Genomic DNA, 27441 nt, shown 5'->3' with positions numbered 1-27441 from the left:
ACAGCCTAGATTTGTGTCACATGCCCGATCCTAACTGGTGCTTTCCAAATTAAATGTATATTTCTCAAACCAATATCTTAAGTGGTAATGTTCCAACAGTCCAAATGTCGATTACCAAAACAAACATTTGTTTCTCTAGCAAGTGTTTTCACACAAAAGCATTTGATTCACGTACCGCAGCAAACAAACATTTGCTTTAGGCAGTTCAGGCAGCCAAAAGTTCTTGTAGAAATATTTCACAGGCTGGCTGGCATCCCTCCCAGGAGAGGGGCTTGCTGATGTCCGAGAGTGCTGGTGAAGCCAGTTGCTGACCAAGAGAATCCTTTGCAAGACATTGAAGCCGTGAGGAGGCGCGAGCATTTTCAAAACACATCTTTTGAGAAAATGTGCTTCGAATTATGGTGTTTCCATTAGAAAATGTCTTCATGTCTCTTCACAGAGCTTCATTTGTTCATGCAAATTCAGACTTTGATATAATTACAAAAGCAAATTTTTATGAAAGTTCACAAAGGCACTTTTCACATAAAAACATTCGTACAGTTCAGGAATCATTATTTATGCAACAGCCCATGAGAGTTCATTACATAAATAGTCCTATTACTACATTAAAGTCTATTTTCTCTCTGAACAAGATGTATATTATATATGTAAATATGTTTTCTTTAAGTGCATGTCTTCTTCACTGTGGAGATGCAGATTTCACATGAAAATCCTCTTGTTTTCTATATTATTTAAATGCTTTTGGAATGAATCAATATTTCTGAGGAAGTCATTTACTTAAATATAAGTTCTTTAAAGCATGGGGAAATTGATTCTTAACTTCTGCTCCAAAGACAGAGTTTCCTAGCAACCAGGCCAAGATTGATTCTTGGCTAGCTCTAAACTGAGAATAGTTACTAGCTCACTTAAAAGCAAACTAAGAGGAGTTCTTCTTGGATAATTGATTGATTGAATGAATGAATAAATGAATAAAAGCACATACACATATGCACACACACAAAGTGTCATTTACAGTGTATTTGATAGAACACATGACAATTTGGACGTCTACCTGATGAACTTGCTAGTGTTTGCTGACTACTTTCCATGGGTTTGATTCTATTTTGGCATTGATGGGAGGGGACAAGTATGCAGAGAGAAGGTAAGCAACCATGATCATCACAATAATTGATTTAGCATGTATTATGGGCTGGTGCATAAAGGTGAAATACCTTGAAACATAGGCAGAAAATAGCAGATGAAGGTCGAACTTAGGTCTGTCTGATATTAGAACCCTGTAAACTGTACTGCCTTCACAAGGGAAGCCCAAAGTATTTCTTGCCTTCCAGAAACTTCCAACCTCACTGTAAAGAAAACATACCCAAAAGAATTAGGGTGTCACCTGAGAAAATAGATGCTTAAGGGTTAATAATATTAAAATAACAAAAGCTTGCATTTATTGAGTGTCAGGGGCTGTGCTAAGGACCTGACCTCATGTAGGAGATGGAGCTCAGACTTGGCCTTGAAACAAGTGGGGGTGGGTGGAAGCAAGAAAGGAGGGTCCTTGTAGCATAATCAAAGGCCCAGGGGAGGTGGTGTTATTGGGTACCTGTCAGGCTCTGGATGACAGTTTGGTGTGCGGGAGTGGCACTAAGTGGGTAGGTGGGCCTAGGTAATGGAGGGCCTTGCAAACCAGGCTGAGATGCAGAAACTTGACTCAGGGGGGAAACATGGATTCATTTAATGGATGACCTGATAATTATCCATTATAATAACTGTAATTACTAGAACACAGGGAATATGCATTTTCTGTTGAAATAGCCACTACCAATATTCTTTCCAAAAGGCTTGCCATTCACACTACTGCCAATATGCCAACAGGGCCTTAGAGTTTTCTATCTGCCATATTTTCAAAACAGTTTAATATTTACTAATATTTTTCTTTAAAATAATATCCCTTTTAAAAGATGTTGTACATCTTTGGCTTCTGAGATGATTGTGCATCTCTTTATAGATTTACTGGCTATTTGCATTTATTTTTCTGTGAATTCATGTTTGTATTTTTCTTTTCTTATTCATAAGTGTAATTTGAGGGTTTTTTTCTTTGTTGATTTATAGAGGCTCTTTATGTATTATGGTTTCTGTCTCTTTGTTTATCACATATTTATAGTATTTTCTCAGAATATTGTTTTTCTTCCAACTTAGATTATAGTGTGTTATTTTCCATATAGAAGTTTTTATTGACTGTGTATTTAGCTAAAGAATTTTTTTTTAATGGATACTGTGCTCCATATGCCTAGAAGGAAATGCCAACATTATAAAAATATTCCAATGTTTTCTCCTAGAACTTAAAATTGCTGATACATTTACATTTCTATGCATTTGATACATTTGATCCATCTGGAATATAATCTGATTTAGATGTGAATTAGAAATTTGTTTTTATTTTTGCTACTGATTTGAGATGCCTAATCCTCATTGGTTACTTTTCTATATGTGGGTCTGTTTCTGATCTGTATTTCCTCATTCTATGATGAAACGGTACCATATTGGTTGAATTACTATTGTTTTATTTAAAAAGTCCTGATATAGCATAGTAGAGTGGTTAAGAGCATAGATACAGTACAATAGATAAGAGCACAAACTCTGGAGCCAGTCGACACTTAATTGCTTACTAGCACTGAGGCAAGTTGCTTAGTCTCTGTTTCTCAGTTTCCCCCTTTGGAAATGAGGATAACAGGATGATTGTGAGAATTTCATGAATTTCTATATATAAAATACTTTGAGCAGAGTCTGGCATATAGTTAGCATTTAAAAAGGCGTTGGTTGTTATTATTTGTCATAACTTTTCCCCCAAATTTTCTTGCTTCCCTATGCATCCTCTGGATGGCTTTTATAACCAGTTCCTAAGAGGGCTAATGAAGAGACTCTCAAAAGACAATTCCCTTCCGGCAGGTAATTCTGAGGTCATTAAGACAATCCATTTTTCTACCTGGCACATAGTAAGCGCTCAATAAACAGCAGTCATTATGATAGTTGTAGTTAGTTATTATTTTGGTGCAAAGTGAACACATTTTCCTTAGTTGTCTCATTCCCCTCCACCTGGAGTGGAATCTATGTAGAGAAGGGAAAGAAAGAGAGCTCAGGGGGAGGGATATGGGGAGGGGGCTGTGGAAGGAGCAGTTCCTCTTAAGTTTCTTTGGGGGAATTTGTAAGTCAGTCCCTGTTGCCCATCAGAGCATTCTCCTCTGTGGCCCTGGCCTTTAAAGAGAGCCTTTGCGAGAATTAGAAAAAGCTACCCCTCCTCTGTATATCAGCCCCTTCCTCCCTGGCAGATATGCCGTTAGTTCCTCAGAGATCTGGGGAGGATAATCCTCTCAGAAACCGCACTTGAGGATTAACACAGGCTTTATCATAGAGTTGTTCTGCTGTTTGGCCAAAGCAGGAGTCAAAGACTGAAATATCTGCAGGTGTCCGCAGGCAGCGCAAATCAGTGGTAGTCATGAACCTGCCCCCAGATTTTTGGAAAACTGTACCACCCTCATCAGATTTTTAAGCAAACACCTAAAATTTGTAATTGTAGGCTTAGTAGTTATTAAAAGGATGGGGTGCCTGGGTGGCTCAGTCGGTTGAACATCTGACTCTTGATCTTGGCTCATGTCTTAATATCAGGGTTGTGAGTTCAAGCCCTGTGTTGGGCTCCACACTTGGTGTGGAGCCTACTTTAAAAAGAGTGGGGTGGGAGGTAATTAGTGATGTACTATAAATGGTAATATTTTAAAATAAAAGAATTACATCATTCCAATACAACTTAGACCCCACAGCAATTTGATAACCACTATCAACCATAAAAAGAATACACAAACAAGTTCTTATTTGACAAACAGAAATTTTACTTCTTTTTTCTCCTTGAACTTGTGTTTAAACATTTTTTTTAATTTTTTTTTAATTTTAGAGAGAGTGAGTGTGTGAGCAGGGGAGAGGGGCAGAGGGAGAGACAGAATCTTAAGCAGCCTCCAGGCTCACTCAGCGCAGAGCCCGACCTGGGGCTCAGTCCCACAACTCGGATCACTACCTGAGCCAAAATCAAGAATTGGTGCTCAACCAACTGAGCCACCCCAGGTGTTCTTCCTTGAACCTGTATTTTAATTACTCCTCCCCCACAAATTTTACTCAACCGTACTGCGTTTTATTCACCACACTCAACCATAAAGTGTTTTATTCATCACACTTCCCTACTTCTCTGCAACATAAGTAAAAATACAAATTGGAACTTAATATCCTTTGACCATAAGGCCATAAGTGCAGAAGTATTTTTCTTCTGGAAAAATTGATTAAAATAACCTAAATATACTTGTAAATTTTTTTTATTTTATTATTCTATTATTTTATTTTATTTTATTTTTTTATTTATATATGAAATTTATTGTCAAATTGATTTCCATACAACACCCAGTGCTCATCCCAAAAGGTGCCCTCCTCAATACCCATCACCCACCCTCTCCTCCCTCCCACCCCCCATCAACCCTTAGTTTGTTCTCAGTTCTCAACAGTCTCTTATGCTTTGGCTCTCTCCCACTCTAACCTCTTTTTTTTTTTTTTTTCCTTCCCCTCCCCCATGGGTTCCTGTTAAGTTTCTCAGGATCCACATAAGAGTGAAACCATATGGTATCTGTCTTTCTCTGTATGGCTTATTTCACTTAGCATCACACTCTCCAGTTCTATCCACGTTGCTACAAAAGGCCATATTTCATTTTTTCTCATTGCCACGTAGTATTCCATTGTGTATATAAACCACAATTTCTTTATCCATTCATCAGTTGATGGACATTTAGGCTCTTTCCATAATTTGGCTATTGTTGAGAGTGCTGCTATGAACATTGGGGTACAAGTGCCCCTATGCATCAGTACTCCTGTGTCCCTTGGATAAATTCCTAGCAGTGCTATTGCTGGGTCATAGGGTAGGTCTATTTTTAATTTTCTGAGGAACCTCCACACTGCTTTCCAGAGTGGCTGCACCAATTTGCATTCCCACCAACAGTGCAAGAGGGTTCCCGTTTCTCCACATCCTCTCCAGCATCTATAGTCTCCTGATTTGTTCATTTTGGCCACTCTGACTGGCGTGAGGTGATACCTGAGTGTGGTTTTGATTTGTATTTCCCTGATAAGGAGCGACGCTGAACATCTTCTCATGTGCCTGTTGGCCATCCGGATGTCTTCTTTAGAGAAGTGTCTATTCATGTTTTCTGCCCATTTCTTCACTGGGTTATTTGCTTTTCGGGTGTGGAGTTTGGTGAGCTCTTTATAGATTTTGGATACTAGCCCTTTGTCCGATATGTCATTTGCAAATATCTTTTCCCATTCCGTTGGTTGCCTTTTAGTTTTGTTGGTTGTTTCCTTTGCTGTGCAGAAGCTTTTTATCTTCATAAGGTCCCAGTAATTCACTTTTGCTTTTAATTCCCTTGCCTTTGGGGATGTGTCGAGTAAGAGATTGCTACGGCTGAGGTCAGAGAGGTCTTTTCCTGCTTTCTCCTCTAAGGTTTTGATGGTTTCCTGTCTCACATTCAGGTCCTTTATCCATTTTGAGTTTATTTTTGTGAATGGTGTGAGAAAGTGGACTAATTTCAACCTTCTGCATGTTGCTGTCCAGTTCTCCCAGCACCATTTGTTAAAGAGACTGTCTTTTTTCCATTGGATGTTCTTTCCTGCTTTGTCAAAGATGAGTTGGCCATACGTTTGTGGGTCTAGTTCTGGGGTTTCTATTCTATTCCATTGGTCTATGTGTCTGTTTTTGTGCCAATACCATGCTGTCTTGATGATGACAGCTTTGTAGTAGAGGCTAAAGTCTGGGATTGTGATGCCTCCTGCTTTGGTCTTCTTCTTCAAAATTACTTTGGCTATTCGGGGCCTTTTGTGGTTCCATATGAATTTTAGGATTGCTTGTTCTAGTTTCGAGAAGAATGCTGGTGCAATTTTGATTGGGATTGCATTGAATGTGTAGATAGCTTTGGGTAGTATTGACATTTTGACAATATTTATTCTTCCAATCCACGAGCAGGGAATGTCTTTCCATTACTTTAAATCTTCTTCAATTACCTTCATAAGCTTTCTATAGTTTTCAGCATACAGATCCTTTACATCTTTGGTTAGATTTATTCCTAGGTATTTTATGCTTCTTGGTGCAATTGTGAATGGGATCAGTTTCTTTATTTGTCTTTCTGTTGCTTCATTGTTAGTGTATAAGAATGCAACTGATTTCTGTACATTGATTTTGTATCCTGCAACTTTGCTGAATTCATGTATCAGTTCTAGCAGACTTTTGGTGGAGTCTATCGGATTTTCCATGTATAATATCATGTCATCTGCAAAAAGCGAAAGCTTGACTTCATCTTTGCCAATTTTGATGACTTTGATTTCCTTTTGTTGTCTGATTGCTGATGCTAGAACCTCCAGCACTATGTTAAACAACAGCGGTGAGAGTGGGCATCCCTGTCGTGTTCCTGATCTCAGGGAAAAAGCTCTCAGTGTTTCCCCGTTGAGGATGATGTTAGCTGTGGGCTTTTCATAAATGGCTTTTATGATCTTTAAGGATGTTCCTTCTATCCCGACTTTCTCAAGGGTTTTTATTAAGAAAGGGTGCTGGATTTTGTCAAAGGCCTTTTCTGCATCGATTGACAGGATCATATGGTTTTTCTCTTTTTTTTTGTTAATGTGATGTATCACGTTGATTGATTTGCGAATGTTGAACCAGCCCTGCATCCCAGGAATGAATCCCACTTGATCATGGTGAATAATTCTTTTTATATGCCGTTGAATTCGATTTGCTAGTATCTTATTGAGAATTTTTGCATCCATATTCATCAGGGATATTGGCCTGTAGTTCTCTTTTTTTACTGGGTCTCTGTCTGGTTTAGGAATCAAAGTAATACTGGCTTCATAGAATGAGTCTGGAAGTTTTCCTTCCCTTTCTATTTCTTGGAATAGCTTGAGAAGGATAGGTATTATCTCTGCTTTAAACGTCTGGTAGAACTCCCCTGGGAAGCCATCTGGTCCTGGACCCTTATTTGTTGGGAGATTTTTGATAACCGATTCAATTTCTTCGCTGGTTATGGGTCTGTTCAAGCTTTCTATTTCCTCCTGATTGAGTTTTGGAAGAGTGTGGGTGTTCAGGAATTTGTCCATTTCTTCCAGGTTGTCCAATTTGTTGGCATATAATTTTTCATAGTATTCCCTGATAATTGTTTGTATCTCTGAGGGATTGGTTGTAATCATTCCATTTTCATTCATGATTTTATCTATTTGGGTCATCTCCCTTTTCTTTTTGAGAAGCCTGGCTAGAGGTTTGTCAATTTTGTTTATTTTTTCAAAAAACCAACTCTTGGTTTCGTTGATCTGCTCTACAGTTTTTTTAGATTCTATATTGTTTATTTCTGCTCTGATCTTTATTATTTCTCTTCTTCTGCTGGGTTTAGGCTGCCTTTGCTGTTCTGCTTCTATTTCCTTTAGGTGTGCTGTTAGATTTTGTATTTGGGATTTTTCTTGTTTCTTGAGATAGGCCTGGGTTGCAATGTATTTTCCTCTCAGGACTGCCTTCGCTGCGTCCCAAAGCGTTTGGATTGTTGTATTTTCATTTTCGTTTGTTTCCATATATTTTTTAATTTCTTCTCTAATTGCCTGGTTGACCCACTCATTCGTTAGTAGGGTGTTCTATAACCTCCATGCTTTTGGAGGTTTTCCAGACTTTTTTCTGTGGTTGATTTCAAGCTTCATAGCATTGTGGTATGCATGGTATGATTTCAATTCTTGTAAACTTATGAAGGGCTGTTTTGTGACCCAGTATATGATCTATCTTGGAGAATGTTCCATGTGCACTCGAGAAGAAAGTATATTCTGTTGCTTTGGGATGCAGAGTTCTAAATATATCTGTCAAGTCCATCTGATCCAATGTCTCATTCAGGGCCCTTGTTTCTTTATTGACCGTGTGTCTAGATGATCTATCCATTTCTGTAAGTGGGGTGTTAAAGTCCCCTGCAATTACCACATTCTTATCAATAAGGTTGCTTATGTTTATGAGTAATTGTTTTATATATCTGGGCGCTCTGGTATTTGGCGCATAGACATTTATAATTGTTAGCTCTTCCTGATGGATAGATCCTGTCACTATTATATAATGTCCTTCTTCATCTCTTGTTACAGCCTTTAATTTAAAGTCTAGTTTGTCTGATATAAGTATGGCTACTCCTGCTTTCTTTTGGCTTCCAGTAGCATGATAAATAGTTCTCCATCCCCTCACTCTCAATCTAAAGGTGTCCTCAGGTCTAAAATGAGTCTCTTGTAGACAGCAAATAGATGGGTCTTGTTTTTTTATCCATTCTGATACCCTATGTCTTTTGGTTGGCGCATTTAATCCATTTACATTCAGTGTTATTATAGAAAGATATGGGTTTAGAGTCATTGTGATGTCTGTATGTTTTATGCTTGTAGTGATGTCTCTGGTACTTTGTCTCACAGGGTCCCCCTTAGGATCTCTTGTAGGGCTGGTTGAGTGGTGACAAATTCCTTCAGTTTTTGTTTGTTTGGGAAGACCTTTATCTCTCCTTCTATTCTAAATGACAGACTTGCTGGATAAAGGATTCTCGGCTGCATATGTTTTCTGTCTAGCACACTGAAAATCTCGTGCCAATTCTTTCTGGCCTGCCAAGTTTCAAAAGAGAGATCAGTCACGAGTCTTATAGGTCTCCCTTTATATGTGAGGGCACGTTTACCCCTTGCTGCTTTCAGAATTTTCTCTTTATCCTTGTATTTTGCCAGTTTCACTATGATATGTCGTGGAGAAGATCGATTCAAGTTACGTCTGAAGGGAGTTCTCTGTGCCTCTTGGATTTCAATGCCTTTTTCCTTCCCCACTTCAGGGAAGTTCTCAGCTATTATTTCTTCAAGTACCCCTTCAGCACCTTTCCCTCTCTCTTCCTCCTCTGGGATACCAATTATGCGTATATTATTTGTTTTTAGTGTATCACTTAGTTCTCTAATTTTCCCCTCATACTCCTGGATTTTTTTATCTCTCTTTTTCTCAGCTTCCTCTTTTTCCATAACTTTATCTTCTAGTTCACCTATTCTCTCCTCTGCCTCTTCAATCCGAGCCGTGGTGGTTTCCATTTTGTTATGCATTTCGTTTAAAGCGTTTTTCAGCTCCTCATGACTGTTCCTTAGTCCCTTGATCTCTGTAGCAAGAGATTTCTGCTGTCAGCTATACTGTTTTCAAGCCCAGCGATTAATTTTATGACTATTATTCTAAATTCACTTTCTGTTATATTATTTAAATCCTTGATCAGCTCATTAGCTGTTGTTATTTCCTGGAGATTCTTCTGAGGGGAATTCTTCTGCTTGGTCATTTTGGATAGTCCCTGGCGTGGTGAGGACCTGCAGGGCACTTCCCCTGTGCTGTGGTGTATAACTGGAGTTGGTGGGCGGAGCCGCAGTCAGACCTGATGTCTGCCCCCAGCCCACCGCTGTGTCCGCAGTCAGACTGGTGTGTGCCTTCTCTTCCCCTCTCCTAGGGGCGGGATTCACTGTGGGGTGGGGTGGCCTGTCTGGGCTACTTGCACACTGCCAGGCTTGTGATGCTGGGGATCTGGCGTCTTAGCTGGGGTGGGTAGGCAAGGTGCACAGGGGCAGGAGGGGCAGGCTTAGCTTGCTTCTCCTTAGGTGATCCACTTCAGGAGGGGCCCTGTGGCAGCAGGAGGGAGTCAGATCCGCTGCCGGAGGTTTGGCTCCGCAGAAGCGCAGAGTTGGGTGTTTGCGCGGAGCGAGCAAGTTCCCTGGCAGGAACTGGTTCTCTTTGGGATTTTGGCTGGGGGATGGGAGGGGGAGATGGCGCTGGCGAGCGCCTTTGTTCCCCACCAAACTGAGCTCTGTCGTCAGGGGGCTCAGCAGCTCTCCTTCCCTTTGTCCTCCAGCCTTCCCGCTTTCTGAGCAGAGCTGTTAACTTATGACCTCCCAGACGCTAAGTCGCGCTTGCTGTCGGAACACAGTCCGTCAGGCCCCTCCGCTTTTTGCAAGCCAGACTCGGGGGCTCTGCTTGGCCGGCGAGCCACCCCTCCGCCCCGGCTCCCTCCCGCCAGTCCGTGGAGCGCGCACCGCCTCGCCGCCCTTCCTACCCTCTTCCGTGGGCCTCTCGTCTGCGCTTGGCTCCGGCGACTCCGTTCTGCTAATCCTCTGGTGGTTTTCTGGGTTATTTAGGCAGGTGTAGGTGGAATCTAAGTGATCAGCAGGACGCGCGGTGAGCCCAGCGTCCTCCTACACCGCCATCTTCCCTCTCCTCCTCTACTTGTAAATTTTTAATGAATAATTATTAAACATAAAATTAAAATTTTGTTTAAATCATACCTATATGAGATAGATCGGTTTTATTTTTTCCAATTAGCTCACGTATGCACAGATGAATATTACTTACTGCTAGCATGAGACGGGGCTCAGCACCAAACCTTTTTCTAAGTTTGATGTTTATGGATGCAAATGCTGAGAAAACTGGTTTATATAAATAAGTAAATGGGGATAGGAACCTTTTATAGCAACATCAACATCAATATTTCGAACTGTCCGATTGTTACCCAGAGAGTCCTAACACCTGGAGGCAATTCATGGTAGGAAGACCTGAGATGGTAAAAGGTGTGCATTTTCTTCTGCAATAACACGTTGGGTTCTCTGTCACATGCTGAGACAGAATGTGGGGAGCGGGATGTTTATGAGGGATCAACACATGTGTAGAGAAGGAAGAGAAAGGAAGCCTGGGCGAGAGGAAATTGGTGAAGACTCCCAGCAGCCAGCGCTGAAGTGAACACTGCCCATTAGACTTGTGTTGGTGACAAGTACCCCACATGCTTCATTGTCAGATGTGGGGCTGTCCTGGAAAGGGTGTGACTTCAGTCAGGGTGGCCCCCTGCAGCTGAGGCCAACCTTGAAGGAGCTCCCCCCAGAGGGGAGTATATTAGTTTTCTAGGTCTGCCATAACCAATTACCACAAATGTGGTGGCTTGAAGTAACAAATTTATTCTCTCACAGTGCTGGAGGCCAGAAGTCCAAAATTAAGATGTCAGCAGGGCTGGTTCCTTTTGGATGCTCTGGGGGAGAATTTGTTCCATACCTCCTGTCTTGAAGCTTCTGCTGGCTCCTGGTGTTCCTTAGTGCCCCTTGGCTTGTAGCATCACTCTTATCTCTGCCTCTGTCTTCACATGGCCTTCCCCTTGGCATCTCTGTGGCTGTTTTCTACTTTTCAGCTTCTTATAAAGACATCTGCCATTGGATTTATAATCTACTGTAATCCAGGATGATTTTGTCTCAAGATATTTACCTTAATTACATCTACAAAAGCTTTTATTCCATATAAGTTAACATTCTGAGGTTCCAGATGGACATATCTTTTAGGGGTCACCATTCAGCCCACTATGGGAAGCAAGTCCTGTGTGGAAGCTATAGCTGGGCAGCATTATTTCCATATTGACCTCATTTTGTGAGGTGGGAGAAGGGTGATCCGAAAGGGGAGCTGAGAGAGAAAGGACAAATGTGACAGCTCAGGAGGCAAGCAGGTTGCAAGCAGATCAGCTATAGAAATGAGAACATATGGAAGTTGAGTGTCTGAAAATTGATACTCCTTGGAAAACCTTTGTGTATCCCCAGGGTGACAAGTTTGAGGTGACCCAGTTTGAGGACTTCGTTCAAGCTGATTATTCTCTTGCAAGAATACAGGCCTCAGGTTGCTAGATCTCCAATTAAGAGAAAGAGAAAGTCACACTTTAAGTGATATCTCATGTTTAAATGTTGTCAACTAATTCAAAAGAAATAAACTATGTGGGCCAGAGAAAAAATGTTTGTGGGCTGAATATAGCCACTGAGGTAACGTGTGCTCTATGTTTCTATCCCTACTCTTACCGTAGTAAGTAGAAGAAATATCAGTGCATCTTCCTTTGATGGCCACAAATTGATCGTCTCACCTGGAGAGCTGTATCAGTGTTCCTCAGAGAAAAGAACCAATAAAATAAACGTGTATATATATATGTGTGTGTGTGTGTATGTGTGTGTGTGTGTATGCTAAGAGATTTATTTTAAGAAATTGGCTCAGATGATTGTGGGAGCTGGCAAGTCCAAAATCCACAGAACAGTCTGGAAAAACCTAAACTCAGTCAGGGATTAAAGCTGCAGTCTTGAGGCAGAACATTTCTTCTCCAAGAAACCTCAGTTTTGTTCTTAACTTCCAATGGATTGGAAAAGACCCGCCCACATTATTGAGCATAATCTCCTTTACTTAAAGTCAACTGACTGTGGATGTCAACTACATCCACAAAATAATCTTCACAATGAAACCTGGATTTGCATTTGATTAAATCATTGGGCACTATAGCCTCACCAAGTCAATGCACAGAACTAACCACAATATGGGGCACCTGGATGGCTCAGTTGGTTAAGTGTTCAACTCTTGATTTCAGCTCAGGTCATGATCTCAATGTGAAATTGAGTCTTGCATCAGGCTCTGTTGACAGCACAAAGCCTGCTTGGGATTCTTTCTCTGCCTCTCTCTCTGCCCCTAACCCTCCCTTCTCTCTCTCTGAAAATAAATAAACTTAAAACAAAAACAACCCCCCCCCCAAAACAAGTAACTACAACAGGAGCCATTGCTTACCATGTTGAACTGAAGGACCTGAAAAGAGGAATGTGACCTGGGTCACTAGCACCCTATGGTACAGAGGAAAAAAGTGAGGCACAGGAAGCTGAAGTGACTTCTCCAAGGTCACGCAGCTGGCTGGGGAAACAACAGCTCAAAGCAATGTTCTGGCCTTCCAGTACAGTACTCTTTCCATTATTTTACCTTCCCAGAACTCAATGTCTCAAGATCAAGTTTGTGGCATTTAAGAGCACAGAAAGTGCCTCAGAGGTTATACAGGCCATATTATAATGAGGTCCAGAAGCATGAAACCATAAGAATTTTGATTCCTAGTGGAGGGCATTTTCCACTACATTACATAGCCTTTCATACAAGGCAAAGATGATTGTGCTCAAAGTAAACTATCTATGTTAATTTTTCTCTTTCAAAACATCCTTTCCAACAGGAGCTAGTTTTCTTATCATTGACTTCTCATGAGTGGATAATGGTCAACAAAACAAAACAAACAAAATCTGCACTTGTCCGATTAATTGAGAGTTGAATTTGTTGAATGCCAATCAATATTTTTCCGGAAAATTTTGTGGATATTCACTGGTTATGTTTCTAGAACAGCTACACCAAATATCCATCAGTTCCTTTACGGACAAACCTCTCTGTTGCAGCACTGACTCTCCCAGAAAACTACAAGAATGTCTCCATTCATTAGCTCATAATGAAGTGAATTCCAACTCTAATCAATTTATGTCACATTAAAACCATTGCTCTGCTCAATCAGATATCAGAAGTCACATTTCTGAATTACCTTTAAAGGGAATCAGAATATCGCCCCCCCACACCTCCCACCTAATACGCCGCTTGGGAATAAGGATTATTTTAAGCTGAAGGCTATGGAGAGATGGCAGACACAAGGGGGGCTCTCTGCACTCCACTGATCTGCCTAAGAACAGAGCATAAATTTTTCTTCCTGATGGTTTTCTGCTTCCTCCTCCCATCCCAGGAAGGAGAGCACAGCCCTTATCACTGGAGACAGAGATGGCATTGAGATGGGTCTGCATAAATAAACCTTATTAAATAACCTTATGTACCATTAGTTTCCCTTCTTTATATACCTTCCTGTGATTTACCACCCCTAGAAACCCAAACCCCTCTTCCCTAAAACCACAAAATCTCCTCTACCTTGCTGCCTTCTCCACACCCTTAATTTAAAAAAAAAAAAAAAAAGAAAAGGGAGAAAGAAGAATGAATATAATTTTACAGTAGCATGGAGTTCATTGTCCCTCTAGGAAGCAAGGGATAGAATAAAGTCTGTGGATACAACATGTTCTCTGAAATAACAGTGAAGAAAAAATAATTTAGCAAATTCTATTTATTTTCACAGCCAATTCTCTCCCCGCAGAATCGAGGTCTAGAATCCTGATATAAAATTTAGCAATAGCAAAATTCTTTATTTTCCAGGATAAAGAGGTTTGGGAAATGGCCAGTGGAATTTTCCAGTTCAGTGAGCTACAGGGGGGAGTGTACATTGTTACACAATTGCAATGAAGTTTAGTAATGAGTATCACCATGGAAAATTAATAAAAGCTCAGTATAGCCCAGCCCACTCAAGTAATTGTCAATTAAGACTACAATCAATACTGAGGTAATAGCTCATGAACAAGGATAGTTGGGTACTTACTTCATTAATGTCGCAAATCGATGTTCACCATTTGGGAGTAAGTACAGAGAAATGAGCTCATATATTGGAGGTAATCATATTTGGAGAATTTGCCAGCTAGAAGTTGTCTCAGGGATCAAAGTCTGCAAATAGACAAATGTCAAGGAATGGCCCAATCTGGCTAATAAAGTGTTCTGGTTACTAGAAGGTGGAAACTTCTTTGTACCAACCTTTGATGCTGAAATCCTTTGAAAGGAGCTTAGTCTTTTTCCTACACTTGATCAATTTCCTTTTCACCTTGAGACCACTACAGGTATTTTTGTTCTTATGCTATTAAAAAAATCGCCATAGATATATTTCTTCCGCAGTCTTTTGTAGCACCAGAAAACCCTCCCTGAGCTAGGTCTGTTTATTCAACAGGCAGACCTTCAAGAGATGTCTGTCTAGAGAAAAAGCTCTTCAGGGCCCTCATTTGTTGGAACTGTGTCTTTGCCCTACACCACCATCTATCCCCCCCCACCCCCGCTGACTACAATAGCACTTAAAACAAATATGTACATAATATGAAGTTAAAAATGTATTCCTAAGCCTGAAATATGCCTAATGAAAGAGCCTGATCACATAGGGTATCCCAAACAGTGAATGGTTTTTGACCTTCCTATCTAAGCTAAACTCAGTATAAATCCAGCACAATAACCATGCTGATAAATTCCACCACCCCCTTATTCTCACCCAAAGAATTTATTTTCTTGACCTTGTTGTCTGAGAATTTATGGATGTCTTTCTTGCCTCATATTCCTCACCAGAGTGTGTAGCCTGTGGCATCAGATAGGTCAGATGTGAGCATTTCACAAAACCCTTGTAATGTTGTATGGAAAAGAGAGACACAGTGACAGGGCTGGGGTCACAAAGTTAGCGACAGGACTGGGTCAGAGGGCCAGGAAGGGATTTTAATGGCAACCTTGTAGATTTGAGACTTGACGGGCCTTCCACACCCCTCACTGCTTTCTGAGGCATTTCATGAAGCACACGTGTTTAGAGCACTTGCACTTGGGACTCATGGAAAAGCAGATATATGGGCCAAGTGGAAATCATAGGTAAGACTTAGCCTTCAATCGAAGAGCATCTCTTTAATAGAAAAGTGGGGAAGAAAAATAGTAAGAGGTGGGGAAATGAATGTTTATGGGGCACCCACTACTAGTGTCAGGCACAGGGCCAGGTGCCCCCATAACATCATCTCCTAGCTCTCACCTGAAAGGCAGGAGACAGGATTTAAGGGCCACCTTGTGTGGCCTTGGAGAAGTCCCTTAACCTTCACCAAGCCTCTATTTTCCCATCTACAAGCAATGTCAAGATCCAACAAGACAATATGCACTTGGGAAAAAGATAAAGCTCTCCCCTCAAGGGCTTGATATCATCAGAGCGTAGCCCTGGTTATGTCTGCACACACAGATCTGGGTAGAAAATCCAGCCAATTTAAACCGTGTTTACAATCATTCAAGAATACCATTTTAAAAAGAGACATTATTTTCCTGTTTAATTTCGCCATGATTTTTCTTTTCCAAATCAAGTGTCCTCCCCCATGAAGAAACGACTGGAAGTTTATACTTAACCTAACAGCCGTGGAAGCATCCGCCCTTGCTAATTCCGGGGCAGCTGTAAATTGGGGCACACACACGCAGCCAAGGGAAACCATTTCCTTGTCTGTCACCTCGTATGTCAGCCATCAGTCAGGAGCATGTTTTTATGGCCCAGGAAATGGGGGACCCTGGTGGAGCCGCCAGCGGGCCCTGGCTGACCCCACCACAAACTGAACACATATTGTGAGCTTGTCTGCCGGGAGATGCTTTCTTCACAGAGTTGAAATATGAGGTGTTTACTATAACACTTCATGAAGATTCCCCCCTCATCACAAATCCCTCCTCTCTGGAGGCTTCTCTCCCCCTCATTTTGTTCTAGGAGGGTAGACGGTTGCTCCATGGAGGGCGTGAGGGGACAGTGTCCCCTGCATTCTGAGTTACTCTTTCCAGAGGTGTGCAGGATGTATGCACGTGCCCGGCTCCACCAAGCTCGAGCACTGTGGGGTCCTGCCCAGCTCTATGTTCCCTTGCTCCCCAACCTCTCCCATCCCTCTACTGTTCTAAAGTGTCCTCATCAGCACACCGTGGATCAAAATTCCTCCATGACCCGGTCTCCTTGATGGAGTTTTGTTCAGATATGCCTAGATAATGCTCCTGGGGGGGCGGGGGGGGGGTGTTTCAAGAAACAGCTATTTGAAACTCACAACTGTGTTGTCTTAGGGGCGTGTTATCTACTATCTCACAGAAAATCGCTTTATGAAGATTCATTAAAAAATTTCTTTGCCCCAGTGCTAGAAAGAGCTGGGCCTTTCCTCAGGCCCTGGCTTCTTGTTATTGTTCTAATTCTGTTTCTGTGAATCTACAGCTGAACTTTGTGCACTTTTCATTGGCTGCCCAGAAGACTTTGTAATTCACCTCTATTCAAAGCTACTCATTAGGGGTGTTAACCATTTACTCTAACCCTTATTTTATTTTATTTTCCTTACCTTCACATTCTTTTCCTCTGACTTCCTCATTTTTTTCACGTTTTTTTTTCTTAAGTTTCTTTATTTTGAGAGAGAGAAAAAAAAGCAGGAGTTGGGGAGGGGCAGAGAGACGGAGACAGAGAATCCCAAGAAGGCTCCGTGCCATCAGTGTAGACAGAGCCTGACACGGGGCTCGAACTCACAAACTGTGAGATCATAACCTGAACTGAAATCAAGAGTCGGGTGCTTAACCCGGTGAGCCACCCGTGGGCACCTCATGTTTCAATAATATATGTAGCCCTGTACGAAATTCAAAACAGCTTTTGAATTGAGTGGAGTATAGACACCTAGAAAGCAGATCCTCAGTTCCAACATTTATTGAGCGCTTACTCGATGCCAGGTACTGTGCTTGGTCCTGAGACATGTAGATTAAAGTAACCCACCCGGCTGCCCCTGGGGAGTCCAAGGCCTGGGTTTAGTGTAGTGCCTTGTGCTCCTCAGAGGCTGGAAGCTTCCACCAGGCAAACCACGCTTATGTGGAACCCTGAGGATGTGAGAGCCAAAACCATGACAAAGGAGGTCCACCTCCTCTGGTTCTGTGGCTTCTGGGTCACCGGTTCCTTCCCACACTTCCTCCAATGTGTGGGAATTGGTTTTCGGAGTGCTGGCTGTTTGTGTCTCTTTTCTCCAGGATGCTTAATCTCCAGAGCAGTTTGTAGCCACGAACACGGGCCTAGAGAAGGATCTCAAGGAACATTCACTGACCAGATGGATGGATGCAGGAATGTCGCTTTCCTGATTAAATCCTCCAGTTTTTAACATCACGCTTAGTGTATATTCCAAATCCCTTGCATTGGCCTGTAATGAACTTCTTTGTCTGGTATCCATCTATGCCCTCAACCTTCTGACCTCCTTGCTCTGCTGACAACCCTCCTCCTGTTACTATTCCCAGTGCTCGGAAGGTTTGCCTCCAGGATATAGTAAGGCCAGATCCTTCTCTTCTTTCAAGTCTCAGCTCACATGTTACCATTTGAGAGGCTTTTTATTCCAATGAAAGTAGCACCACTGCCAGCCCCACCTCCATCACTATGGATTGAATGGCCCTGCTTTCTCTCCTTCATACCACTCATGTTGACTGCCGGTTCCTACACAGACCACTGAAATAGGCTGCTGATTGCACAAAGCCAAATTTATTGCTTAGTGCAGTAAGAGATACCGTTACTTTGATGGAATCATAGAAGCTTCTTAGAAGGAAGAGGTCAAGGGTGGAATATTGATAGGGTTTTGAGGGTCTAGTTTAAGGTGGGTCTTTAAATGTGGAGTCCTGATTGGAACTGTGCAAAGCACATGATATAATAGTCTAATAGTCTAGGACTGATCAACACAGTGAAGTGTGGGCTTTGGAGAGGACTTGAAGAATATTCAGCCTAGTTGGGTTGTTCAGAGAAGGGGACGACTACCCTGATGAGGGCTAGTGAGAGTCTGCTGTTCAGATAAATGGGTTTTCAGCAAGTTCCTAACACACACAGGAACATTGTTTGCAGCCTCATCTTTTGGGGGTCAGCTTTTGCAGAATATTGCAGTCCTGTTAATGCTGAGTACCAAATCGTTTAATCACATTACCGTGAACATAAGCTGTGTGGCTATAATAGTTTTAGTTCTCATTCATCACTTTATGAAATTATTATGTTTATTTATTTACTCTTTTATTGTCTGTCTCCCCATCACCACCTACACACAAATACAATTTCACAGGAATGTAATTCTCTTATCACATTCATTTCTGTATCCACAGTACCTACAATGGGACCTACTAAAAGGATACTTGCTGTAAAATTTGAAGAAAAATGAGGACTTTGCCAGTGCTCGACACCAGAGACCAGAATGCTGAGTCTTGAGTTGTCGACTACTTGCTCTAAAGTTCAAGCACCTCCTTTTCCATTCAGCAGGAACCTGTGCAATGGCAATGTGGGTGTTGTGTTTGGGCTAGGGTGCTCCTGGGGTCGAAGGAGTTCATTTATTTATTTATTCACTTAATCAGTAAGCATTTCTGGAATCCTTCCTATGGGTCTGGCATGGTTCAGACTGTTGCATATCAAGCATCTGATGGCTAACTACTGTTTGTAAAATAGAAGGGTCTGAGAAGCTCTGTTCTAAATTCTCTGTATAATGGGAATTAACATGAGCACTTTTCAGCCATTAAAAGGCCTGCTAATGGAGAATATTTAAAGACAGGAAAATATATAGTATATATATATAGAGAGAGAGATAGATAGATATAGATATAGATATAGATAGATATATCTAGTGATATTTGAAATAAAGTATTTTATATGCATACACACATATATACACATACATGCAATGTTATATGGAAAAAGCATAATAAAAACCTAATATTTGGATTTTGGTATAATCTAAATTTTATAAATATATGACTGACAATAAATCACACATACAGATGTACATATGGAATAGACCAAAATGTTAGCATGTTGTCATGGGTTAATAAATCTGGGTGGTAAAATTATGACTGGTTTTAATTTGATTTTTTGTATTTCTCTGCATTTTTTAACAGTGAGTGTATGCTTTTTAAAAATGGTGTTTGAAAATGTCACTTTTCTGTTTGAATGTGGAAAGAATGGGAGAGTTGCCAAATACATGGTGCCCAGTTAGATTTGCATTTCAGACAAACACATTTTTTTTTTTAGTAGAAGTATGAACCCAATATCACATAGGACACACGTATGCTAAGAAGTATTCATTGTTTTTCTGAAAGTTCCATTTAACTGGGTGCCTTGCACTTCTGTTTGTTAAATCTGGCAACCCTAGGGGGCAACCTCCTTGGGAACTTTCACAAACTTGTTCCCTGTCCTCCCTGCACACACTCACCCAGCCAGATTCTGATGCGTCTCCTTACCTACCTGTCAACATTCAGAATTTGAAATCTCCCAAGAAACCGGAGAATGAAAGTGACATTGTAGAGGGGTGCTGTGACCTGAAAAGGCTCCGAAGGTGTTTCAGTCACGTCTCTCCTGTTCTTTCTGGTAGAACTTACTGCATTGCCCACTATGAAGACAATACTTTTGGAAGATGCCTTTCTGACTGTGTTCCGACTGGGCTGTTCTCATCACTTTCATGCTCATGAAGGCACTACTGGAGCCACTCTACAGGAAAGGGTAGGAAGGCTGCAAAGGAAGTTGTTGAGGCTGCTTGAGGCTTCTGGCCCTACAGCTAGTCCTCTGAATCCCTGGATCTCCCAATGACACTGGTGTGGGGACAGAAGGAGGGTTGCCCCCTCTTGCCTCCAGAGCACAACTGTCTCGGCAAAGCCACCCATGAAAGGCCAGGAAGCTGACTGAACTGTTCCCCTCCAGGTTTACCACCAAGGCCAAGGAAGAAGTGTCTTTCTTCCAGAGGACAAATTTATCCAGAGAGAACAGCCCTCTCTCAGGAATGAAGTATCTGGGTGCCATGGCTAGGGTTCATGAAATCAGCCTGGCACTTCTGGAGAGCTGTGAGGCATCCATAGCATTACTTTTTTGGGAAACCATTGCAAAAGACCTAAAATAACTTCATGAGGCAATACCTCACAAAATAATACTGGAGATGCAAACAACTAAACATTAGCCAGGATTTGTAAACACAGACTTCAAAAGGGTGATAATTAATAAGGTGTAGGGCAAAGAGCAATAGAAAAGAAACAGCAGGCTTTTAAACAAGGCCCTGAACCCTCCAGGCCTCAGTTTCATCACCTGCAAAATGGATGGGTTGAACAAAGTGATGGGAAAGTGCCTTCTAATTTTGATGTTCTGGAACATTAATTTTGGGAATTAATTGGGGTGGGCAGTGTCTGAACCAAGGAAGCAGAAAAATGACTCAGATAAACTCAACATAATTTACTGAAGCTTTAATTATAGAAGGATTGGAGGGATTAATATTTCTCTGGTATTTATTTGGTATTGACCACTGTACATGTTAGATTGATGCTTTATAACAGCTCGTGAGGGTCAGTATTATTATCTTCATTTTATATCCAGGGGAATGGAGCCATAGGGAGGTTGAGTGACTTTCTTAAGGTCACAGAGCTGGCAAGTGCAAAGCCAGGATCAGAGCCAGGTCTGTCTTCTCCTGAACCCAAAGGCTGCCCACCACACAGTATAGACTATCCCTGGCCACCAGTATGGCTGGGTTGGAGCCAAAGTTACCTGTTCCTGAGCTCTTACCAGCACCAGGTGAGGTACAGAGATGGAGGCAGAGGGAAGTCCATCCAGTAAGAACTACTCATCTTTCTGCTGTGATTAACTTACAAACTCTAAGTAAGAAATTGCCTACAACCAACTTTCACTCACCAGGGACAGATGCAAGGAGGTATGTTCAAGGGCCTCATCCTCTAAATTTCTCCTCATACTTATTGTCTGGTCCCTGGAATATTTTGAATAATATCCAAAGCTTTTTAGTGTGCAAGGAAAGAGTATATTTTAAATACTCTGAATCTCCTCTCCCCATCCTGTACTAAGAGAATAAAAGTAGCCTGTGAATTTCAGCCACAGACTGGTTTAATCATTTCTCATAAATAGGTTTTGACTGGGCAAGTGGGGGGAGATGTGGGTGGCATTTTTGCCTGAATGAAGTCACTAAAAGAGAAGAAGAGAAGCTGGAAAAAGGAGGAGTCAGAAAGTCTAAACTGATTTCAGAGTAAATACTCAAGCAAACTTCTTTGAATATGGTGGTCAATCAAATGAATTATTTGGCTACCATGGGCCCTGATCTTTGTGGGCCTCTAAGGGCTAGTCACAAGAAAAATATTAAGTAAAAAGATTGGAAACAAGCAATAGCAAATAATTTGGTTGGGCAGGAATAGAAAAGTTCCTTTATTTGTATGAGCAACTGCTATTTAAATAGTGTCAGGTACTTCACTTGGAGGAAACAGATCGTTTTGGAGTAGATCAACCCTTTTGGCTGTGAAAATTTAAGACCAAAAGGCATTCACCATCTTGAGCCCTTTGGATGATGTCTTAAGTTGAGTTCTCCAGGATCAGACTCCAAGATGAGAGCCATGAGGAAGTGGTTGATTAGGGAAATGCTTCCAAAGGGAATGGGTAAGGATGGGGAGGAAGCAGGACAAGGAAAGGAAGGAAACCAAGCAAGGATATGAATTAGCTTCACCCTCATCCCACGGAGGAAACTTGGAGTGTAAATTTCACTTCACCTCCAACCTGAGGTGAAGGGCAGGGCAGAACCTTAGTGAAGGGCAATAGGGGGAGGAAGCTAGATATAAATTCCCAGACATTTCTAGCTCTAAGCAAATGCAAACCACACAGTTCCACCCTCAGGATATTCCTCTGAAGATCCACAGGCGTCTTAACTATACCTCTTTCTATACCTCTTGGAGTACAGAACTAGTCTCTGGATAGCAAGTGGGTGAATCAGATGGATCTAGACCTGAACTCTTCCCTTTTGAAGATCTGATAAACTGAGACTCCATTTCAGCTTATCAGATCTGAATGAGTCCTACTTAATAGGAAAGAAAGTTCAAGTGAGAGGGAATTCACCATGACAACAAGATAGTATAAGTTTGTAGATGCCCCTATTAAATTATCTACCCTGGTATAGTGGGTTCACTTTGGGACATTGGCTGAATGTGTAAGGGCGGCTATTATAACCTCAGGAGTCCAAAAGTAGAGTACATGTACACATGCATAACATTGAGATAGACTAAGGTCACCCTCAAAAAAGTACTATAGTCTCAGCTGCAAGTAACATTATAGGATCTGTAGGCAGCATTGGGATGGGAGAGCCACATCTTTTCAGTGGTAACATAGTCATTGCAATGGCATGGGATAAAAAGGGAAATTTGCTAGTGGACTGGTCATATTCTGCAATTTCTCTCTGTAGAATATCTGAAAGGTCCACTAACTAGACTAAGTGCTGGTATTCTTGGACCATCCACCCAGGAGTTTCCAAGATAAAGACATACTCTTCCTGCTGATATGAACATATGGTGGCTCAATATGTTAATTTAACTTTCAAAAACATACCTGGTGGACTTCTGATTTCTGGTCCAACAAGTAAAGGGCTTGAAGTCTTCACTCATGTCTTCATGACAAGAAAAAAGCTGAACCAACTGAAAATCAACAACTCTTCTTAGATCCAACAGAGAATTGGGTCATGGGGGAAACTGTTGCCCTGAAAACTGGAGAGACCGATAGAGAACCAGAGCTTACATGGAGCAGAAACCCTTCACTACTGCCAGTATTGGTAGGAATTTTCTAAACTATAATTGGCAAGTTGCTGAAGGTTCAGTGTAATAAGCATGAGAGGTTGAAACTCTGAGAGGGTCCAGTTTTAGGGGGGCCCCCTACATTTGTGAGTTTTGTCTCCATGAGTTCTACCAGGTTCTCACTGTGAAGACTGGAGAAAATCCCCTCATGCTTCCAGCAGGGGGAGGGGAAAATAACCATTTTAAAACACACCCAGAGTTCACTCTTCCCCTTAACAAGACCTGCCGCCAAAGGAAACTAACTTATAGTGTCTAATTTACTGTGGTTTTACTGAAGACTAACCACCCTGGGGAAAGGGAAAATACCCAACTCAGGTTTACTAAAAACCTGAAATCTAATTATAGGACTATAGATAAGTTCCCCTCCCCCTACACCTTATTACCACATCAATCCAGCTCCTGTATAATAATAGAGGATTACAGCTGAAAGAACTGCAGGCCTCAGACACTATTTAAAATGTCTAGGAAAACCCAAAATAACAAGGGAGACAAAAACAAGGACACTAAAAGATATTTTGGTCTCTGACACCACAGCTACAGCAAACAATAAACACCACCTAACTCCTAGCCAGATAAACATAAAACTTCACACTAAAGGCCTATCTAATTGAGTTCTTTTTGCCCAATACATCATGTCTGGTTTTCAGCAAAAAATTACAAGGTGAGCCAAAAGGCAAAAGAAAAAAAAAACCCCTCACAGTCGGAAGTAATAAAGTAAGCATCAGAACCAGACACAGACGTGGCAGAGATTTGGGAATTAAAATAACTATGATTGATATGTTAAGGTCTTCAGTGGAAAAGTGGACAATATGCAAGAACAGATGGGCAATGTAAAGAGAGATACTGAAGTTTTAAGAAGCAAAGGGAAATTCTGGGAATCAAAAACTCTGTAAAATAAAGGAAAAATGCCTTTGATGGGGTTATCAGCAGACTGGACATAGCCAAGGGAAAAAATCAATGAGCTTGAAGATATGTCAATACAAACTTCAAAAACCGAAATGCAAGGAGAAAAAAAATATGGAACAGAATGTAAGAACTATGGAACTTTTGAAAAAGGTATAACATGCATGTAATGGGAATATTAGAAGGATAAAAATGAGAGAAAAGGACAGAAGAACTATTTGAATGGTAATAATGGCTGAGAACATTCCAAATTAATGACAGTCACCAAACCACAGATCCAGAAAGCTCAGGGAACACTAAGTAGGGTAAATACCAAAAAATATTACACCAGTATATTATATTTAAACTGCAGAAAATCAAAGTTCAAGAGAAAATCTTGAAAGGGCCTGAGAAGAAAAAGCAACTTAGCAACAGAAGAATAAGGATGAGAATTACAACAGACTTCTTTTCAGAAACCATGCAAGTAAGAAGAGAGTGGAGTAAAATATTTTAACTGTTAAAAAAAAAAAAAAGAATCACCAGCCTAGCAATTATCAACCAGTGAAATTATTATTCAAAAGTGGAGAACAAAATAAAGACTTTCTCAGACAAAATTTGAGGAAATTTGTTGCCAGTAGACCTGCCTTGCAAGAAATGTTAAAAGTTCTTCAGAGAGAAAGATAATGATATAGGTGAGAAAATCAGACCTTCATAAAGAAAAGAAGAACATTAGAAAAGGAATAAATGAAGGTAAAATAAAATATTTTTTCATATTCTTAATTTATCTCACAGATAACAGCTTGTTCAAAATGATAACAACCTTGTATTTGGAAATTATAGTTTATGGATAGCTGAAATAAATGATCACAATATTAAAAGGGACAGGAGGACATAACTTGGAATATGATGTCTTAAGGTACTTATTCTACCCATGAAACAGTATGGTGATATTTGAAAGTGGACTTGTCTTCAGTGAAAATCTATGTTTCTAACTGTAGGGCAACCACGAAAAAAAAATAGTTAAAAAGAAGTATAATCTATATGTTAGGACAGGAGAGAAAATGGAATCATATAAAATGCTAAATTAAAATAAGAGAAGGCAAGAAAAGAGTGGAAGACAAATAAATAAAGAGAAGGGCAATGAATAGAAAAGTTACAAGTACAGTAGATATTAACCTGACTGTATCAATAACCAGTTTGAATGTTAGTGGGTTTAACAACACCCAAAGAAAAAAACACCCTACTATATGTTGTCAACAGGCAACCCACAGGTACAGATAGATTAAAAATTAAGCAATAAAGATAGACTATGCTAACACGAATCAAAATAAACTTGTATTAGCTATATTTCAGACAAAGCCAACATCAGAACAAGGATAAGAGGGAAATTGTGTAATTGCAAAGGAGCCAATTCTCTAAAATATAAAGCAATCTTTAATGTGCATGTGCCTGCTATACACTCGTATGTTGACTACCCAGAGTTAGTGCAGACTTCACAGATTAAAACCTCAGTTCTCCAGAAAACCTCCCTCACTTTAGACACCAGTGGCAAGGAACTACACACCTTTCTAATCAATTGACTACAAATTCAAGGGTTCCCCTCTCCCCCTAGGTTTGATATCTTTCTAGAATGACACACAACACTCAGCTAAGTGCTTTACTTTTTTTACTTTGATTTAAAGGATACAATTCAGGACCAGCCAAATGAAGAGGTGCATTGGGTAAGGTGAGGTCTGGGAGGGTCTGACACATGAAGTTTCTTTGTCCTTAGGACACATCACCTACCTATCATATTGATGTATGATTGCCAACCAGGGAAGCTCACCCAAGCCTCAGTGTCTAGGGTTTTTATCAAAGTTTTATTATGTAGGCATGCAAGCTCCAATCGTTGGTCACATGACTGAACTCAGATCTCTTACTCCTCTCACTGCCTGGAATATCACTATGAGGTTAGAGTAATTATGATAACATGATAGTGGCTCAAGTATAGACAAATGAATTGGTAGAACAGAACAGAGAGGCCATAAATAGCCCTATTCCATATACAGTCATTTGATTTATGGAAAACATTCTTCTTTAATTCAGTTGAGAACAGTCAGCCTTTCAATAAGTGATACTGAAACCACATCTGTAAAAAAAAAAAAAAAGGACCTTAATTATTAGTCACACCATGTGTAAAAATTAATGCAAAGTGGATATAGACCTAAACCTGAAATTTTCAAGAAGAAAAAATATGTGTGATGTGTGTCCCTGCTAATAATCTTGGTACAGATAAAAGTTTTTATAATAGGACCAAGAAGCACTAATTATAAAAAAGTAAGTTGGAATTGATTAAAATTAAGAATTTCTGTTTATGAAAAACTTCATCAGAGGCAGGGATTTGAATCCAAAATATATTAAAACTTCCTGCAAATAAATATTACAAAGGCCAACAATTGACAATTAAAACTTAGTAAAAGACTTCAACAAGCAATTCACAAAAGAGGATCCAAATGACTAATAAGCATATGAAAAAGTACGGTGCAGTATTATTCATCTTAAAAATGAAAACTAAAACTACAGTAAAATAGTAGAATGCACCCATTAGAATGACTAAAATTGTACAAACTGGAAATACCCAGTGTTGTTGAGGATATGGAGCAACTGTAACTTGTACACACTGCTTATGGGAATATAAATTATTGTTAACATTTTATAAAACAGTATAGTAGCAATTACTAAATATACACCTACTCTGTGACCCATAAATTCCATTCTTAGGTATATACCCAGAAGAACTGAATGAATATACCCACGAACTGTCATATACAAGAATGTAGTGCTTTTACTCATCAAAGCCCAAACCTAGAGACCACCAACTCCTGTCCATCAACAGGGGAATGAATAAATCCAGTGTGGTATCTTCACATGATGAAATACATCAGCAATGGGAAAAAAGCAACTATGGAGACATGCAACAACATGGATGTATATAAAAAAATTACGTGAATAAAAGAAGACAAATTAGTACATACCCTTTGAGTCTATGAAACTCGACAGCAGGCAAAACTAATCGATGACAGTAAGAGTCAGAATGGTGATTACCTCCAGGTGGGGGAAGATGACTGGCAAAGAACTTCAAGGGAAATTTTAGGTGACAGAAACGTTCTACATCTCTTGATTTGCATTGTGTTTCAAGTGCATAGACATGTAAAAATTCACCAGTCTGTACACTTACAATTGATTAAGTGTGCTATAAATTATACCTCAGTTTTAACAAAGAAGAAAAAAATTGAAGCTGAGTATTGTACCTGTAGCTAGAGAAGCTGTTCATGCTAGTTATAAAGTCAAATGTCAGACAATGAATGAAACATTAAAAATAAACTACAATACATCCTTGCTGTAGAACATTATATGCTTTTAAAATTATTATTTAAGAGGGAGAGAGAGAGCACAGG

General features: G+C 40.5%; 2 long non-coding RNA genes across 2 annotated transcripts; both read right to left on the bottom strand.

Annotated features, from left to right (window-relative positions):
- Positions 1–13991: 13991 nt before the first annotated feature.
- Positions 13992–14781, bottom strand: LOC147575949 (uncharacterized). The gene is made up of 2 exons (XR_015241983.1): positions 14525–14781; positions 13992–14437 (listed from the first exon to the last, which is right to left on the bottom strand). It is a non-coding gene; the product is annotated as an uncharacterized LOC147575949 (long non-coding RNA).
- A 4590-nt stretch (positions 14782–19371) lies between these two features.
- LOC147575948 (uncharacterized) lies at positions 19372–27109 on the bottom strand. Its single transcript, XR_015241982.1, has 3 exons — positions 27019–27109; positions 22881–23035; positions 19372–20027 (listed from the first exon to the last, which is right to left on the bottom strand). It is a non-coding gene; the product is annotated as an uncharacterized LOC147575948 (long non-coding RNA).
- Positions 27110–27441: the final 332 nt, after the last annotated feature.

Source organism: Puma concolor, chromosome D2 (assembly GCF_028749965.1).
Source record: "Puma concolor isolate L17-30 chromosome D2, mPumCon1.1.hap2, whole genome shotgun sequence".
Classification (NCBI taxonomy): domain Eukaryota; kingdom Metazoa; phylum Chordata; class Mammalia; order Carnivora; family Felidae; genus Puma; species Puma concolor.
The sequence above is the reverse complement of the archived record's forward strand: the minus strand, read 5'-3'. Positions and strand labels throughout refer to the sequence as shown.